At 43.9% G+C, this 14,787-nt stretch overlaps 1 protein-coding gene across 1 annotated transcript in view; it reads right to left on the minus strand.

Annotated features, from left to right (window-relative positions):
* LOC106564072 (bone morphogenetic protein receptor type-1B-like) overlaps positions 1 to 14,787 on the minus strand; it is a 110,134-nt gene that overhangs the window by 37,340 nt on the left and 58,007 nt on the right. The window contains exon 3 of the mRNA XM_014130059.2: positions 10,766 to 10,838. The gene's annotated coding sequence lies outside the window, so the exon portion shown is untranslated. The remainder of the gene's footprint in view (positions 1 to 10,765; positions 10,839 to 14,787) is intronic.

Raw genomic sequence — 14,787 nt, forward strand, 5'->3', positions numbered from 1 at the left:
CTATTCTGTTTTCTTTTAAATACATTTTCTTATTTCCATAATGAAATTATAATGGACTTCTTTGTGATGGACTTGAACTAGTGGCTTTTTGTTTTTTTCTTATAGCCTAGATCAGGTATTCCCAAACTGAGGTACGCATACCCCCAGGGGTACGTGCAATGCCGTCGGAGGTACACCACAAAATAATGTGATTCACATTTTTTTTTAATATATATATATATATATATGTAGTTGAAGTCAGAAGTTTACATACACCTTAGCCAAATACAATTTATCTCAGCTTTTCACAATTCCTGACATTTCATCCTAGTAAAAATTCCCTGTCTTAGGTCAGTTAGGATCACCACTTTATTTTAAGAATGTGAAATGTCACAATAATAGTGGAGAGAATGATTTATTTCAGCTTTTTTTTCTTTCATCACATTCCCAGTGGGTCAGAAGTTTACATACACTCAATTAGTATTTGGTAGCATTGCCTTTAAATTGTTTAACTTGGTTCAAATGTTTTGGGTAGCCTTCCACAAGCTTCCACAATAAGTTGGGTGAATTTTGGCCCATTCCTCCTGACAGAGCTGGTGTAACTGAGTCAGGTGTGTAGGCCTCCTTGCTCGCACACACTTTTCAGTTCTGCCCACACATTTTCTATAGGATTGAGGTCAGGGCTTTGTGATGGCCACTCCAATACCTTGACTTTATTGTCCTTAAGCCATTTTGCCACAACTTTGGAAGTATGCTTGGGGTCATTGGTCATTTGGAAGACCTATTTGCAACCAAGCTTTAACTTCCTGACTGATTGAGATGTTGCTTCAGGGTAACCTAGTGGTTAGAGCGTTGGACTAGTAACCAAAAGGTTGCAAGTTCAAATCCCCGAGCTGACAAGGTACAAATCTGTCGTTCTGCCCCTGAACAGGCAGTTAACCCACTGTTCCTAGGCCGTCATTGAAAATAAGAATTTGTTCTTAACTGACTTGCCTAGATAAATACAGGTAAAATGTAAAAAACATCTTCATGATGCAATCTATTTTGTCAAGTGCACCAGTCCCACCTGCAGCAAAGCACCCCCAAAACATGATGCTGCCACCCCCGTGCTTCAAGGTTGGGATGGTGTTCTTCGGCTTGCAAGCCTCCCCCTTTTTCCTCCAAACATAACGATGGTCATTATGGCCAAACAGTTCTATTTTCGTTTCATCAGACCAGAGGACATTTCTCCAAAAAGTACGATCTTTGTCCCCATGTGCAGTTGCAAACCATAGTCTGGCTTTTTTATGGCGGTTTGGAGCAGTGGCTTCTTCCTTGCTGAGCGGCCTATCAGGTTATGTCGATATAGGACACGTTTTACTGTGGATATAGATACTATTGTACCTGTTTCCTCCAGCATCTTCACAAGGTCCTTTGCTGTCGTTCTGGGATTGATTTTCACTTTTCACGACAAAGTACGTTCATCTCTAGGAGACAGAACGCGTCTCCTTCCTGAGCGGTATGATGGCTGCGTGGTCCCATGGTGTTTATACTTGCGTACTATTGTTTGTACAGATGAACGTAGTACCTTGAGGCATTTGGAAATTGCTCCCAAGGATGACCGAGACTTGTGGAGGTCTGGTTCATCCTTTTTTCTGAGGTCTTGGCTGATTTCTTTTGATTTTCCCATGATGTCAAGCAAAGAGGCACTGAGTTTGAAGGTAGGCCTTCAAGGCACAGTCAACTTAGTGTATGTAAACTTCTGACCACTGGAATTGTGATACAGTGAATTATAAGTGAAATAATCTGTCTGTAAACAATTGTTGGAGTCCACCTGTGGTAAATTCAATTGATTGGACATGATTTGGAAAGGCATACACCTGTCTATATAAGGTCCCACTGTGGACAGTGCATGTCAGAGCAAAAACCAAGCCAAGAGGTCAAAGGCATTGTCCGTAGAGCTCTGAGACAGGATTGTGTCGAGACACAGATCTAGGGAAGGGTACCAAAACATTTCTGCAGCATTGAAGGTTCCCAAGAACACATTCTTAAATGGAAGAAGTTTGGAACCATCTGGCCAAACTGAGCAAATTGGCAGAGAAGTGCCTTGGTCAGGGAGGCGACCAAGAACCCAATGGTCACGCTGACAGAGCTCTGGAGTTCCTCTGTGGAGATGGGAGAACCTTCCAGAAGGACAACCATCTCTGCAGCACTCCACCAATCAGGCCTTTATGGTAGAGTGGCCAGATGGAAGCCACTCCTCAGTAAAAGGCACATGACAGCCCGCACATGAGAAACAATATTCTCTGGTCTGATGAAACCAAGATGGAACTCTTTGGCCTGAATGCCAAATGTCAAGTCTGGAGGAAACCTAGTACCATCCCTACGGTGAAGCATGGTGGTGGCAGCATCATGCTGTGGGGATGTTTTTCAGCGGCAGGGACTGGGAGACTAGTCAGGATCGAGGCAAATATGAATGGAGCAAAGTACAGAGAGATCCTTGATGAAAACCTGCTCCAGAGCGCTCAGGACCTCAGACTGGGGTGAAGGTTTACCTTCTAACAGGACAACAACCCTAAGCACACAGCCAAGACGACGCAGGAGTGGCTTCGGGACAAGTCTCTGAATGTCCTTGAGTGGCCCAGCCAGAGCCCGGACTTGAACCCAATCGAACATCTCTGGAGAGAACTGAAAATAGCTGTGCATCAACACTCCCCATCCAACCGGTCAGAGCCTGAGAGGATCTGCAGAGAAGAATGGGAGAAACTCCCCAAATACAGGTGTGACAAGCTTGTAGCGTCATACCCAAGAAGACTCGATGCTGTAATGAGTAAAGGGTCTGAATACTTATGTAAATGTATTCTTTATATATTTTTTAAATATACATTTGCAAACATTTCTACAAACCTATTTTTGCTTTGTCATTATGGGGTATCGTGCGTAGATTGATGAGGGGAAAAATCTATTAAACAATTTAAGAATAAGGCTGTAATGTAACAAATGTGGAAAAAGTCAAGGGGTCTGGATACTTTCCGAAGGCACTGTATACTTTTACATGGATATATTCCAAAAATATTTATTTATGCAATGTTTGCTGCACCTTGCAGGTTGATATGCATCTGATGCATATGCTAAGGGGAACGCCCGCCAACGGTTTCTAGCGGGTACTTATAGGATGTAAGGCAGACACATCCATAGAAAATATAGATGGCCTGTGTAAGGCTTTCTTTCTTTAAAAAAAACAGTGTTAGGGTGCATTTTTCACGGTACATTGTATATTCTAAATAAAGTGTCTAAAGTGTTTTACAGTAAGTCCCTGAAATACGTGTATGTAAGAATAACTTATTTTTCTATCATTTGCTTTCCCTTTGTTTATTGGCCCATTTGTTCAAGATGAATGTGTTTGTTGTTCCCAGACGGAGGGAAGGAAGAGCGAGAGAATAGCGAAAGGTGGAAATGGGAAGTTATTTCACATCAGGCTGATAGTAGTGAGATTCCAGTCACTGCAAATACTGACATTCCTCAGAACGAGCTGTCAACCAGCCTCGTCTCAATCATGAACTGTTGCTTTCTGTCAGGCCCTGGAGCATAGTCCAGTGTCTGTTGTGACTGAACTGAACAGTATGTCACACACAGAAAGTGACTTCTTTACAATTTGACACAGCAAGAACTCTAAATCAAAAAAAAAGATTGCGATGTCAAATTATCTCAGCGCTCTCGAACGACCTCTAAAATGTCAAATTATTTCTATATAGTGGATACTCCTCTACCAAGCAACTGAAAAAAACAATACAAACAATAGGTGCAAAAAGCAGTAAGCCATTCAGAGAAACAAACATGGCACCAATCTCAATCTCTGCTTGCTACAACGCTGACCGCCAGTGAAAGGCTGTTATTCTAGTGCAGTACGGGGCCTATTCACTGGACCTACTTAACAGTGCACCTGAAACACACCTGCTCCTCACGTTTCAACCATGGGCACTGTGGTTATAAAACAACCACACAACCTTAGAGTTGGATTGAATCGAACTGTAAAAAGTTTCACCGTTTGGCCTCTCACTGCAGAGAAGGTGCCCCATAGAAAGAAAGGGTTCTTGTGATTTTCCATGGCCAACGCAGGCCACCCCAGGCACTGGCCAAGAACAGCACAAATCTCTCTCTCTCCCTCCATTTGTCTCTCTTTCCCTCTATTCGTCAGTGTGTTCTGCTCACAGAGGCTGGTCTTGCCTGCCTGTATCCTGGGTCTTTCCAATGAGAGGTCCACCTTGTTTGTGTCAGCAGCAGGCTTGCCAGTGTCATACCTCAGTTTCCTCTCTCTAGCCACGCTCATATTCAATCAATGAACACCTGATCATTTTCCCCTGGCGGCTTCTCACATCAAGCCAGTAAGAGTGAGTGACATCTCTAAAAGTCATGGGTAATGAAAACTGAGAAACATATGGTATGGTCAAATAAATCTGGACCATTCTGAGGGGGACCAGTACACATTTACAGAAGCCTTATAAGAGAGTGATAGCGCTGAATAGCAGTTCTATTATATCTGCTTTACACATGCAGAACGTTCACAAAAAAGTTGATTAAAAGTTACATTTGCTCATGACTAAGAAAGCAAGAAATATTTAATAGCCACAGTGTTCACCATTGATCAAGATATTGAATGTGAACCGTTGCTCATATGAAGCAGTGCTAATGGATTCTGAGCTTAGCCATGCACTGTGCAGGTTGGAGGTGCCACACCACAGCCTAGCTGTCAGTTCACACTAACCCTTTCATTAAACACTGAAACAGATTGAAACTCAGTGGGACAGAAGAGCTGTTGTTCCACATGCTTGTAAAACAATATTGCAGAAAAAAAGAATCATTGCAGCACTTAAGCAATCAACACTCCCTGTACACCCAATCCCAGCTCTAAAACCTGCCACAGAAAACTTGGCTGGAGCGCATGAATACTGTACAGGATAGGCTGGAGCACCAGGAATAATGTACAAGACAGGCTGGAGCACCAGGAATAATGTACAGGACAGGCTGGAGCACCAAGAATACTGTACAAGACAGACTGGAGCACCAGGAATAATGTACAAGACAGACTGGAGCACCAGGAATACTGTACAGGAGAGGCATGAGCACCAGGAATACGGTACAAGACAGGAGGATCACTTTTTAAACCAAAGAGAGAGAGAGAGTCCGTTTAGCATAAGAAAATGGCCCAGACGAGCTCAACATAAATAAATATTTGGACTGTGGCTGAGACAAGTTGTTTTAAATTAAAACGGAAAAGTTAGACCTCAGATTTTCTTAACATGAGGGACGGAGCTAGGGGAAAAACCCTGGCTGCCTTGCCAAGTCAACCAGGAGTGTTGAATGAAAGGCTCGTTCCTAGTGTCTAGGCTGCAGTGCATTGGGTGGACTGACTGGACACCGGAAACCAAAAGGTCTAATTAAGGGGGTCCTCTGATGGTCAGACAAACCTGAGCCGACAGCAGGGGTCACTATGCTGGCCCACAAACCCCCTGTGACCCCCACACCTGCCTGGCTGCATTAGCCCGGATGTGTCCGAGTGATGTGGACACCCCGAGTCTGAGGCACGGGTACTGACAAAACAACACTGGACCTACAGTACTGACACAACAGCACAGTACCGACCACACACTGGACCTACAGTACTGACACAACCCTACCTACAACACACTGGACCGACAGTACTGACACAACCCTACCTACAACACACTGGACCTACAGTACTGACACAACCCTACCTACAACACACTGGACCGACAGTACTGACACAACCCTACCTACAACACACTGGACCTACAGTACTGACACAACCCTACCTACAACACACTGGACCGACAGTACTGACACAACCCTACCTACAACACACTGGACCTACAGTACTGACACAACCCTACCTACAACACACTGGACCTACAATACTGACACAACCCTACCTACAACACACGGGACCTACAGTACTGACACAACCCTACCTACAACACACTGGACCTACAGTACTGACACAACCCTACCTACAACACACTGGACCTACAGTACTGACACAACCCTACCTACAACACACGGGACCTACAGTACTGACACAACCCTACCTACAACACACTGGACCTACAGTACTGACACAACCCTACCTACAACACACGGGACCTACAGTACTGACACAACCCTACCTACAACACACTGGACCTACAGTACTGACACAACCCTACCTACAACACACTGGACCTACAGTACTGACACAACCCTACCTACAACACACTGGACCTACAGTACAGGGCCGGTTTCCCGATAGTGATGGATCTTAGGCTTACCAGTGTTTTAACTATGCATCTGTCCTACAACGGCCGAAGATGTAACACTGAGAGAACGTTCGCTAAGTGCGTCGTTGGAGCATGTGTCGATACTGATCGAAAGAAAGGCAGCGCTGCTCTCAGATCAGCTTTCCTTACTCAAATCTTACCTTAACGTCAGAATTACTCCACCATACTGATGACGGATCAGCTCCTAGAGAGATATTATGACGTAAAGGCTGCATTTATTGAGGGGGCTTATTCTAATGCTTACCCTATAAAGAATGCACACAATCACAGATTCATTACAGAACACAACCCTACCATACACTAGACCGGCTGTGGTCAAAATACCATTCATGGTACACATTCAACTTAAATCCAAATGCATGAATAGAATACTGTACTGAATGTCTCTTCCAGACACCTGGATCTCCTAAATCAACCCTGTTCATTCACAGAGGAATGTTTTGTCTGGGCTGTTTGGGGTTTGTAGCGGTGCTGCGTTCTACAAAGAGCCTCAACACTCGTTACAATAACGGGAGCTCAGTGTGGGTTGTTGGGGGACTGGGGGCTCTCGTCTGAGCGAGCGGGGTCGGCCTGGTATACAGCAGTGTCAAAAGTTCATGCCCTCCCTGGGGCATTCACACAGTAAAACAAAGAGATCACACAGACTGTGCTAGCGAGCGCCACGCTAACGAGGCTGATCGTTACTCTGGCGCCACCTGTCTCCCTCATCCAATTAGGCTGAACAAGACCAAGGTGCTAATCAACTGGCTGACCAGCCTAGAGGGGAGAGGAGAGAGGGAGAGGAGAGAGGGAGAGGAGAGGGGGAACAGGAAAAACAATAGGATCAAAGAGAAGAGGAAAAAAACGAGCAGGGAAAGGTAGGGGGAGGGAAAGAGATGGAGAGAGAGGGAGAGAGAGAGAGTGAGGAAGAGAGGGAGTGAGAGCGAGTGAGAGAGATGGGGGGGAGACAGAGGGCAAGAGCCAGGGCAGAATAAGAGACACCTCTTTCTCTGTTTACAGCTCGAGCAAACTGAGACAACATCCAAAGTTCAAATGTTTTATTATAAAACATGAAAGTACAGCAGAGTCCTGATTGGTGCTCTGTGGATGAACATATAATTGGTCCAGTAAAAGTAGGAGAGGAGAGGTCAAAATGGAGGGACAAAGCAGACTGGCTGCACAGTTGGAATGGGAGCGAGGCGCCCAGGACTGGGTGTGCTCTGAGGTTCACAGAAGCTGTAATTATGGGAAAAAGGCATGCGTGTTTACAATATCACACTCTTCCTAACAAGCGCTAATTGCGTGTGTGCAGTGAGCGCATGTAGGAATGTCTGAGCACAGCCAGAGTGCAGGGAGAGTTCAGTGAGGAGTTTGGTCAACGGACGACGTGGTTTGTGTCAAACCTGTCAAAAACAATATACACAGCGAAATATAAGACTGAGGTAATTGGGGCTTGTTAGAACACCCAGATAAATTAAACAACATTTGGTTAGATTAGAAAACACTCCAAGTGGTAAATTAACAATGAGTCTGAAGAATACTATTGATGCCCAAAATAACTCCTAATGAGGGAGAAAGAGGCTCAGAAAGACAGGCGTGAAGGGGTTTCTGTTGGTGCATTAATTCATGTCCAGACACAAACGTGTGTAGTGATCACATACGTGTGTGTGTGTGTGTGTGTGTGTGTGTGTGTGTGTGTGTGTGTGTGTGTGTGTGTGTGTGTGTGAGACACATACTCTCTGCCCCTTTATCACAATGAGGGCAAACAGCCGTGCCCCCTGTGTCCCAGTACGTGTAAGACCATCCGTCACGCTTGGCTTCCCAAACATAGTCTAGTCTCTGTTGGTTATAGTTAGCACCAGTATCTCTGTGCAACAGAGCCCTACCCTACTGCACAGCCTGGGTCCTGCCCTTCTCTCTCTCCACCAATCATAGTCCAGTCGCTGTTACAGTGGGACTCTGTGTGCCATAGAGAGAGCCCTGTTCCACAGCCACTCTCCGGTCCACACTCCCCAGTCTCCACCCCCAAGCTCCAGTCACTCACCCCCAGCTTTACCAAACATGTAGTCCCAGTCTACCCAGAGCCTCTGTGCTATAAAGCCTGTCCCTCCACCAAACACAGAGCAGTCTATGCACTCTAAGTATCGCTGACTGGAATGGCTAACGGTGGTGTGTATTCATGGGTGCCAAGGGAAGCCAAGCATTCCCCCCCCAAAATTAAAAAAACATAATTGATTGATCTTTCATCTCTCCGTGTTTCATAATTTTTCTTCAATTCGCAAGAGGCTCCAGAGAACGCATCCGAGCAAGCGAAACAGCTTGCTCAGACGCTGTAGATGTGTAACCCATCTGTAATGCTGTCTGGTCAAAAAGAGTATGATATTGTTGCCGCTCGTAGCATTGAATGCAAGGGAAGCCAGTATGCATTTGGCCTCCCTTGATAAAAAATATATAAAATAATAGCCAATCAGAGTTGAGCTCAACTGTGAATGGTCCGGGCGCACCAAAAACAAGTGTCAAGGGAAGCCAGTTTGGATTTGGCTTTACACCAATCACATCAAAAGCCTCCAAATTACTGAATTGTTGCATCTGGTTGTGTTGTTGTCCTATGGTGGCTAGCTAGCTAGCAAAAATGGTCCCTTTCCTAAATACACTATGGATGGAGATAGGGATTTGGACTTGCGGTTTTACTTAATTCTCAGTACTGGCCAATGATTACAACAGCGATTCTGATCCAACCATTAATTCATACATTGTTGTGCCCCTAGCCTGAGAGGATGGAAGTTCAATATGTAGCTAGATGTAGAATGCTAATGTTAACTAGCTAACATTTTCCATGAATGGAAGTTAGGCTAGCGAGCAAGCATTTTAGCCAGGTAGCCTAAGACAACAGAAACTAAAAGCATGTACTGTAGCCTTCTGTATGACAGAGTCATAGATCGTTTCGGCAATATGAAAGAGAGAAGAATGGCATTGACGGTTCTCTACAAGTAGGGTGAGTCAACATGCTTATTCTACTTGCACGCGCGCACACACAAATCAGAACCATGGACAGCCACATCATATTTAGCTAACGTTGATTGGACACAGTTGTTTTTGGTATCTTTCAGTCATCACTGTATTAGACTAAGCGTGGGTGATTTGATGATGTTGAAATGTTGTCAGGGGTACTCCAGTACTATTTGAGAAGGTCCAGGTGACACACATTTCCTAGGTGGCAAAGGTCCGGATGGATATCGTCCTTTATCAACACTGTGGTACAGCGTAGTAACAAACATAGTCTTCTACAACTTAGGAAACATGTTGTTGTATAAAATGTACATTAAAATACATTCAACAAGATAATTAGACATTTGAATGAATTACTTCTTTCTTTTGAATGTAAACATGTGCATCATCATTGCTGAAGAACAAAAGTGGTTGCATAGTTGTCTAGGCAAAAAGTACACTGTGAACCATTGTACATGGGCCTTGAATTATTAAATAATATTTAAATTAAATAAAGTGGGGTTTTTTTGGAGAACAAAGGCGAGTTGTTAAAAAAAGTAGCATCTGTATGCACAAAAAGCCACTATGGGCCATGCAATATTCATGTATGTCACTCTGGGCCTTGCCCTTGCATCAATGAGAGAAATTACACTTTGTCTCCTGAGAATACTTTGAACTTTGCCACAAATGGTGTGAGAGCAACTCTGAGACACTGGTGCAGGTGTTCATTGGTGAGCCTGGTGTGATATTCGTTTCTACTAAATGCAATATTTGCTTTGTGTACTTCACCGGACAGATGTTGCTCTCCGGTTTTGTGACGAAACAAAAGGTGTGGTTGAATTTATTCTGCCACTGTGTCTTCTTACTATAACGGTGGCAAGGTATATGAACTAACAGGTTATAGAGCAAACAACGAAATTATCACAAGTAACACTTAGGTTGTAATACGGCTTTTTTTTCTGGCTAGACTTCCCCAGTTATTTTACCCACACACCACTACTGCTGCTGTGTTTAATGGCACGTTAACCAGCCATATACTCTCCCCCCAAAGAATGACCCCTTCTTAAAAAGACAATCCAAGCCCTTGTGATTAATGATGTTTTTATTCATGTAGTTTTATGGCTCTATAATTTGTATGGTATTTATAGTCACATAGCCCACACCCTCCAGCCAGCCAAGGTGTAGTGAGACTATGTACCTGCTGTATGTTGAGTTTGATTGAGAGGGAGAGGGAAAGCCCAGGGAAAGAGTCTCCTGCGCATATTTTCCATGTTCAGCTTGCCGAACCACTCCCTCTCAACACTGAGCTGCTGAAAGCTCTTTTGTCTGTGAGTGGCACAAGGGCCGCAGTGACACTTAGCACATACACCTTACCTCCTTGACCACTTGGTTATTTGTTTCATCTCTTCTCTACACTTCACCCCCTCATACCCTTGTTTTGTTACCTTGACCACTTGCCCAGTCTCCCCAATAGAGGTAACGCAGAGAGTAAAGAGTTCACCCACCTAGTTCTGTGTGTCTCTCAGTCACTCCCGGCTATTCCACACAACCCAGACGTAGAACTTGTATTTCGGTCACCTGCCCAAGACAAGAGATAGAGACAACAAATGACAACTCTGACAAAGGCTTCAGACCTGACAATGCTATCCATCAGGAAAACAATCAATAGGGAGAAAGATAAATGAAAGGGGAGACATACAGAAGACAGTCACCGTAGAAGGGCATTGAAAGTTTGAAAGGAGAAAGCGAGGGAGAGAAAGAGACGAAAAGGAGAAGTATTTTTAGCCCGCGTTGCACATGACCGACGGTCACTTGCTATAATAATTGATGTGTCATAAGGTGTTATCCTGTTCTCCACGGTCACACACAGTACTGGAGGCACACAGCTGTTGTTGCTTTGGCTGCGGACAGACACTTTAACAGAACAACACCAGTTAGAAACACAACATGAGTAGGAGGAGAGTGGTTCTCTCTCTCTTTTTCGCTTTCCGTCTCTCTCTCATCTTCTTTCAGTCTGACATTCCCTCCTTATCTCTCCAAACAGTAGTCAAGTCACAGTCGTTTCATGTCACTTAATCTCGGGTGTTCACTTGTCACACTTTCCTCCTCACGGGACAATGACTGGAAGGTCACACACAGCTCACCTGCGTGACCACAATCAGATTACAGACACACACACGTACTTATCTATTATCTCTGCCTCTGTGACGGTCTGGATACCAACAATAATAAATAGAGATGGATCATAAAGATAGGGCCAGTCTGATGGGTGGCCATGTTGTTTCTGTCTATGTGATGGGTGGCCATGTTGTTTCTGTCTGAGTGATGGGTGGCCATGTTGTTTCTGTCTGAGTGATGGGTGGCCATGTTGTTTTTTGTCTATGTGATGGGTGGCCATGTTGTTTCTGTCTGAGTGATGGGTGGCCATGTTGTTTCTGTCTGAGTGATGGGAGGCCATGTTGTTTGTGTCTGAGTGATGGGTGGCCATGTTGTTTCTGTCTGAGTGATGGGTGGCCATGTTGTTTTTTGTCTATGTGATGGGTGGCCATGTTGTTTCTGTCTTAGTGATGGGTGGCCATGTTGTTTCTGTCTGAGTGATGGGTGGCCATGTTGTTTGTGTCTGAGTGATGGGTGGCCATGTTGTTTCTGTCTGAGTGATGGGTGGCCATGTTGTTTCTGTCTGAGTGATGGGTGGCCATGTTGTTTGTGTCTGAGTGATGGGTGGCCATGTTGTTTCTGTCTGAGTGATGGGTGGCCATGTTGTTTCTGTCTGAGTGATGGGTGGCCATGTTGTTTCTGTCTGAGTGATGGGTGGCCATGTTGTTTCTGTCTGAGTGAGGACACACGCACACAAGGCACGGCTCCTCTCTACATCCCACTGAGACTGAGGGAGGTCACAGTCCTTCCTGACTCTTCCCAGGCTCTCTCTCTCAGCAGAGCAGAACGTTCTCCCGGTTCCTCTGCGGCCTGGGAGCCCCAGGCTCATTAGATAGTGACACAGATACGGACCCAGCCTCACAAGCCTCAGCCGCCTCTGTGGTCCATCTGCTGTTCTACTGAACTCCTCCTGAACCCAGCAGCACTGCATCAACACACTGGCCACTTTTACCAGACTGTGTACTGACAAACCCAACAGCAGACAAACATAGTATTTAGTCACCATCTTATATACAGTTGTTTACTGATTGTGAACAGTGCATTCGGAAAGTATTCAGACCCCTTCACTTTTTCCACATTTTGTTACATTACAACCTAATATATATATATATATATATATATATATATATATTTTGTATCCTCAATCTACACACAATACCCCACAATGACAAAGCTAAAACAGGGTTTTAGACATTTTTGCTAATTTATTAAACATAAAAACAGAAATACCTTATTTACATAAGTATTCAGACCCTTTGCTATTTTGCACACATCTCAGGAGGGATTTTGTCCCACTCCTCTTTGCAGATCTTCTCCAAGTCATTAAGGTTTCGAGACTGACGTTTGGCAACTCGAACCTTCAACTCCCTCCACAGATTTTCTATGGGATTAAGGTACTGGAGACTGGCTAGGCCACTCCAGGACCTTAATGTGCTTCTTCTTGAGCCACTCCTTTGTTGCCTTGGCTGTGTGTTTTGGGTCATTGTCATGCTGGAAACATTTGACCCAAGTTAAACAATTTAAAGGCAATGCTACCAAATACTAATTGAGTATATGTAAACTTCTGACCCGCTGGGAATGTGAGGAAAGAAATAAAAGCTGAAATAAATCATTCTCTCTACTATTATTCTGACATTTCACATTCTTAAAATAAAGTGGTGATCCTAACTGACCTAAGACAGGGCATTTTTACTAGGATTAAATGTACTTGGCTAAGGTGCATGTAAACTTCTGACTTCAACTGTACCTACTACTGTACATACCATTTCCTTCCATATAATATACTGTCTGTATACACCACATATTTATATTATGCATTCTGACACAGGCTCACTCATATATCTATTCTGGATCTTTAATTGGATTCGTTCTGCCATTTCTTGATTTCTTGTTTCGATTTTTGATTATTGTGTATTTGTATTGTAATTGCGAGTCATTCTATTGCATTGTGGGAGCTAGTAACATAAGTATTTCACTGCACCTGCTGGAACACCTGCACATATGTGTACACCACCAATAAACTTTGATTTGATTCTTGACTGAACAATTCACTACCGACTCATGTCCTGTAATTCCCCTTGTTGGTTCTCCGTTGTTACCACTTTAGTGGGTGAGACTGTATCCGTAGGCCTTGTAAAAACAGGTGAAATTTAAACAGCCCCCTCCTCACCCCTATCTCCCAGTCTGCTCTGAGGACCACGTCTGACTGTTTAACCATCTGTTGCCATGTTTGCTTGGAAGGGAAGCCCGTGGGCCCTATAATCCTGGCAGGGAAACCCTGTCTCTGGTCTGCTGGCTGACCTATTGTTCATTGTCAATCAGACGCTGCTTTCCTTAATTAGGAGAAACGCTCTAGCAGTTTGGGTCGAGCCCCAGCCTTCCAGTGGAAAAGACAAGCTGTGTTACTGTACCTCTCTCACTCTCTGTTGTACAGATCCAGGATCTTAATTTGATCACCCTGATGTAAAACTTGTAGTGTATTTAAGGTTAAAAAGGCTTCTGAAGTTTGTAATTTCCCCAAAAATCTCCATTAATTATAATAATAATAATTCACATTTCCTGATGCTGCAGGATTATTTTCCTGCTGTAGCAAACTGGCTCAAATGAAGATGCTCCATATGTAAGGTCAGGCTTAAAATGCAATTATGTGTATTGATAAAACTACTACACAGTCTATATGTGCAAATCACATGAATTACTCCCAACATAACACTTTATAAATTCCCAGAGTTTTCTCAACATTTGAAACACAATGAAGTCAACAGCCTACAGTCTATGAACACAGATATCCTCAGCACCACACTCACATCTCATCTACCCCTCCCTTCACTGGTCCACTCTGACGAAACACATGGTGGAAAAACAGACACCTACTCTCCTGTGTGTCCGCTAATAAAACAATGTTCACATGCAGCTCTGATCTGGAACGGAACAAATGTTTGGCAACAATTACAACATCAAACCTCAGCTGAGATGATGTAGGCATGTTATTATTCTTATTTTAATTGCTCCCAATTGGCTCAATTTCAGCAAGACAAACACTAAAAAGTCAAGAAACCACATCTGAAGTTGACGCAGCACAGTCGACATACACCATTGTCTTAGTTTGATATGTTGGTCTTTTGATTTGTTTCTGTTCATTTCTGAGGTAAATTATTGGGGCGCCACGAAAACCAAGTGCCATCTTTTAATTTAGGCCTGCCACCATTCGAAATACGGCCTTGATATTCTCAACATTCAAATAACAAAGAAGCACTTGATGTTTCTGAACAAGGTTTTTTTTTTTGTCTGTATAAAGAGTTGTGTGACACATATGAATGCTGAGATGAACAATAGTTTGTTTCAGCTCTTCACATCTGTCTGACATTAC

This window comes from Salmo salar, chromosome ssa01 (assembly GCF_905237065.1).
Source record: "Salmo salar chromosome ssa01, Ssal_v3.1, whole genome shotgun sequence".
NCBI classification, from domain to species: Eukaryota; Metazoa; Chordata; class Actinopteri; order Salmoniformes; family Salmonidae; genus Salmo; species Salmo salar.